This window comes from Zophobas morio, unplaced genomic scaffold (assembly GCF_036711695.1).
Source record: "Zophobas morio isolate AGI-343-1 ecotype UQ-CSIRO unplaced genomic scaffold, CSIRO_AGI_Zmor_V1 ptg000012l, whole genome shotgun sequence".
NCBI lineage: Eukaryota > Metazoa > Arthropoda > Insecta > Coleoptera > Tenebrionidae > Zophobas > Zophobas morio.
The window spans coordinates 13,621,671-13,627,237 of record NW_026972117.1 but is presented as its reverse complement, the minus strand read 5'-3'; positions in this window follow the sequence as shown (position 1 = coordinate 13,627,237).

The window sequence follows — 5,567 nt, the reverse complement described above, 5'->3', positions numbered from 1 at the left end:
TATTGATACACAATTAGCAGCTGAGGTTTCTATTTCTAAAAACAAAACCCCCTCCCACCGAATGCTGCTTATAAAAGTGAAAGAACATTGGAATCCAGAGATTTTTTCCGGTATTTCTAAAACGGGAACAAAATTAACTACCGACACTGCTATTTCTAAATTCGAAACACAATTAACCCTCGCGATTATCACTTCTAAAAACGAAAGAAATCCAATCTTCCGATAATCTTTATTCTGTACTGTGCTATTTCTAACATAGAAGCCTAATATTTGGCTTTATTTTTTTCTTAATATACTCGTACATAGTGTTCTTTGAACAACACGGTATTCAAAAACTTGTTTTTCGATTTTCGTAGAAAAATAAGGATTTTGCAGTTAAGCTCCGCCCTTTGGGCTCACCACGAATAAAAAAATCATCACAATTGAGACAGGGCGGGTGGGCGGGGCCTACTTTTTGGATTTTTTTCTTAATATGTGTTGTAGACTTATTTCGACAACAAGAAACTTAAACATGTCTAAAATGGTAAATCTTTGTAGTAACCAACTTAAATTCTCCACTTTTCTTCTACAACCCCTTTAAATAAGACAAAAGTTGAACATCAAAGTTACTATCAACGAAAACTTCGCGACGGAATTTATAGATGACAATTTTCAGCTTTAAAAGCAACGTCAGCGGGAACAGCAAGTTTATAAGTCCCACTTAAAAAATTTTGAAATCGAAAAAATTCTATAACTGAAATATCGAACAATTGAAAAATGAAAAATCGAAAACTGGAAAATCTGTTAAGTGAAAAATCATTGAAAATTGTTTCCCTAAATCCAGATGATTGAGAAATCAAAAAAAAAAGTGAAAATATAAAACTGAAAAACTAGATAATTCTAAAATCGAAAAATTATTAAGCTGTAAAACTGAAAACTTACAAAATTTAAAAATTGAATCACGAAAATATGAAAGTGAAAAATCAAAAACTTGAATAATTGAACATCAACGGTTATAGGAAGCGAATTAAAGTTAATTCGTGATTAACTTAATTGAGGTCCATTGCTAGGCAACGTGCATGTTTTAACCAATCACGGGCTCATATTCTGCATTTTAATCCTGTGTTAAAAAATCGAGGATTAAATATTTAATTCGCTTTCTATAAACCGGCCCTAAATTTGAAGAATTAAAAAATTGAAAATTGAGATATTGATTAATTAAAAACCAAATAATTGAGAATCCAAAAATTGTATGAATGTAAAACTGCAAAATCAAAAAATTATAAAATCAAAAAATTGACAAATCGGATACAAAAATTCTAAAATAATTAAACTGAAAAGTTGCTATTGAAATTTTGAACAATTGTAGATCAACAAATTGAAAAATTAAAAAATTACGAAATTGAAAAAGTGGACAAATGTAAACTCGCTCTGGTGTATTTTTTTTTAAGGAATGTGAAAAGCCCCAAATAGCTGGAATATAATTTTTAATACATTTATTAATGTTTAGTCTCCAAAATACGGGTGCAGAAATTTTTAGTACTTTTAGGATTTTAATAATTTGTAGAAACCTCTAGAGACCATAATGATCACAGGGATTACCAAAAGAAATTGTTTCGGTAATTTTGGAAGTTACTTGGGAAAAGGTCAAAAACTTTATAGAAGTGGGGTACTAAAAAAGCTTTCAGTGAAATTGTCTAAAAATGTGTAAAATTTAATGAACTCGCAATAAACCTCTGGACGTAAAAACTAATAAAAAATCCCTTTAGGTAAATTTCAAAAAGTGATCAGGAAGCAGTAATAAATTTCAAAGTGGAGTATTGAAAACATGAGCTTTTGCCTGAGCTTCCTAAAAATCTACAAAAAAAAGTCCGGGAAATAGATCTCGATGCACTCAGACGAAGATTGAGGTGAACATCGAAAATCCCGGGGCATTTTCGTTAAAGACATATTTAGCGTGATTCTGGAAAAATTAGGTGACCAAAAATTATGAAAACAATTTTCCACAAAATCCTCTTAACAGAGATTTGAAAACTCTATTGTGATTTTTTTGTGAACCCTTCCATTGTGCATTGTTCAAAAAGCAAATAAGAAGAGATGAACCAGAATATGTAAATATTATATGAAGATTGCTACTTCTAAAAGCAAAACATAATTAGCCCTCGAAAGAGTTATTTCTAACAACTAAACAATCACGTTCGTCAAGATTTCTACTTCTAAAAATGAAACAAGTGCGAGCTGTACACATTCTTTATTCTGTATATTGCTATTTCTAAATTAGAAAAACAATTAGGCCCCACCCGATTGCTGCTTCTAAAAGCGATTGAAGATCTGGATCTCGAAGTTCATAACTTATTCCCGAGATTGTTAATTTTAAAAGAGAAACAGAATGAGCACCTGATATTGTTATCTCTAAAAACTCAACAAAATCGAGATCTGGTGGTTCTGCTTCTAAAAATAGAAGAACACTGAGATCCCAGGGTGTTTTATTTGTTGTGTGTTAATTCTAAAAGAGAAATACAGTTACAGTTCGAGATTAATACTTCTAAAAACAAAACACAATAGATATTCTTTTTTCTGCATTGTGCTATTTCTAACAGAAACAAAATTAGCTCTCAGATTGCTACTTCTAATAAAAGCCAAACATAATCAAGATCTAGAAGTCCTTTACTCAGTTGTATGCTATTTCTAAATTCGAATCGTAAAATAATTATCACCTGAGATTGCTATTACAAAATCAAAAAACAATTAAATTAAACATCTAGATTGCTACTTCTAAAAATGAAACAAATTCAATACCCAGACATTCTTTATTCTGTATATTGCTATTTCTAAATTAGAAAAGCTATTAGCCCCCACCCAATTGCTGCTTCTAAAAGCAATTGAAAATCGGGATCTCGAAGTTCATAATTCTGTTGTAGGACATTAAAGAATCGAAGCAAACTCACCCCCGGGATTGCCAATTCTAAAAACGAAGTAGAATTAGCCCCGGAGATCGATATTTCTAAAAACTAAGCAAAATCGGAAAGTGGTGGTTCTTTATTTTGTTGTATACTAAAAATGTAGAACATGATAACTGAAATATTGAAAATTTGTCATATTGAAAAATGCCAAATCGAAAATTTTAAGAAACGAAAAATTATAAAATCCAAAAACTGAAAAATCGAAAAATTGACATTCGAAAAATTGAAGGATATAAAAATCAAGAAACTGAAAAAATCGAATTGAGAAATTGAAAATACGAAAAATTAAAATATCTACAAATTGAAAATTGGAAAATCGGAAACTAGCAAATCGAAAAATTTAAACAACAAAATATTAAACATCGAAAATTTGAAAAATCGAAAAATCGAAAAAATGAAAAACTGTAAAATTAAAATAACAAAAAAATTAATAATTTAAAAACCAAACTGAAAATCTAATAAATTGAAAAATCAAAAAAATTGAAAAATTTTTAAATTGAGAAATCGAAAAATTAAAAAATCTAAAAATTAAAAACATCGAAAACCTAAAAATTGAAAAACGAAAAACTAAAGAAAAGAATAGAAAAACAGAAAAACTGAAAAAGTGTGAAACTGAAAATCGCAGAATTGAAAAATAGAGAAATTGTAAGATAGAACGCATGGAAAATCGAAAAAATTAAAAAACCAAAAATTCTAAAATGGAAAAGTTGAAGAAAAACTGATAATAATAAAATTAAAAAATTAACAAATTGTAACATCGAAAAATCGAAAAATTGAAAAAATTCAAAATGGAGAACCTGATAATCAAAAAATTATATTGAAAAATGCCAAATTGAAAATTTAAAGAAACAAATAAATGTAACAAAAACTGAGAAATGTAAAAAAATGAAATCCAAAAATTGACAAGCAAAAAATTGATGAAAAACTGGAAAATTAAAAATCAAGAAACTGAAAAAATTGAATTGAGAAATAAAGAAATCGAAAAAACTGAAAATACGAGAAATTAAAATATCTACAAATTGAAAATTGAAAATAGTAAAATTGGAATATAGCAAATCGAAAAATTGAAAATTCTATAAAGCGAAAAATGAAAAATTGTGAAATCGAAAAAACAGCAAAATGAAAAATTAAAGAAACGAAAGAGTGAATAATTTACAAATTAAACATGGAGAAACTGAAAATCGGAAAATTGAAATATTTTAAAATTGGGAAATCAAAAATTGGCGAAACGAAAATTGAAGAAAAGAGAAAAGAAAACCTGCAAGATTAAAAATCAAGAATTTGAAAAAATTTGAAAATTGAAAAATCGAAAATTTGAAAATAAAAAAATCGAAATACCTACAAATTGAATATTGAAAACTAGAAACTGATAATCAAAAAATTTAAAAATCTAAACACTGAATACTGAAAAAATTGTAAAATCGAGTTTACTACATCTAAAAACGGAACACAGTTCCCCCCTCTCCAGAATGCTGCTTCTAAAACATTGATTAGGATCTCGGGGTTCTTTATTCTGTTATACATTAATTCTAAAAGAGCACCACAATTTCCATCGAGATTTCTACTTATAAAAACGGAATAAAGTCGGGGTTCATTGCATTCTATTTCTAAAATTCAGACATCTAATTAGCCCTGACACCGACATTTCTAAATTGGAAATTAACGTTGAGATTTCTACTTCTAAAAATGAAGCATATTCGATCTCCAGCTATTCTTTATTCTGTATTGTGCTAAAAAAAAAAATCGGGAATTAGAGGTTCTTAATTCTGTCGTCTTTCAGTTCTAAACGTGAAACAAAATTAGCTCCCTACATTGCTACTTCTACCAGCAAAACACAATTAGAGATTATTACTTTCAAAATCTAAACAAAACTGCGATAGCAAGGTTCTTTATTCTACTATACTTATGTATGCTATTTCTAAATTGAAACTCACTTATTCTTCGGCATTGCTTCTTCTGTATTCTGCTATTTCTAAAATCGAAAAACATTTCGCTGAGATTGATAATTCTAAAGATGAAACATAGTTACCTTTGCGAGATTAATGCTTCTAAAAACGAAAGAAAGTCGGGATCGCCAGTTTCTTCGTAGCCCATTATAGTCAAATTTAAAACACGTGTCCCAAATAAAGAATCTTACCATCAGGAGTTCCTCAAGGTTCGAACTAGGCCGTCTGCTGTCTTTAATTTTCATAAATGATGTCACAATAGTGGCATATACTATTATTTTTCAAAAAAATATTGCAGTAATCTCGAAATCTCGGAAATAAAATCGTACCCTCTTACTTTTGTAAACTGATGGTCATTATTTATTATTTATGCCAATTTCTGTTAAAAAATGGTGATCGTTATTATCGCTCTTTGTAACTGATTCTTTCAACCCCAAAAATTTTACGAAAACCGTTTTAATATTTCTAATTTTGTGTTAACCTAAAATTCAAAAATTGGGACATTAGGAGCAACAGTCCGCAATCTAATAAAACAACAAAGATCCCCCTTTTGTGAGAATTAATCGCCTCTGAATCTCCCCCGTCACAAAACCTTTTTTTGCATTTCGCACGACCTTATACTCAATAATAAAAATAATCCCATGATGTATAATTTTGTTGTTTTCGGCTGGCGACTCCA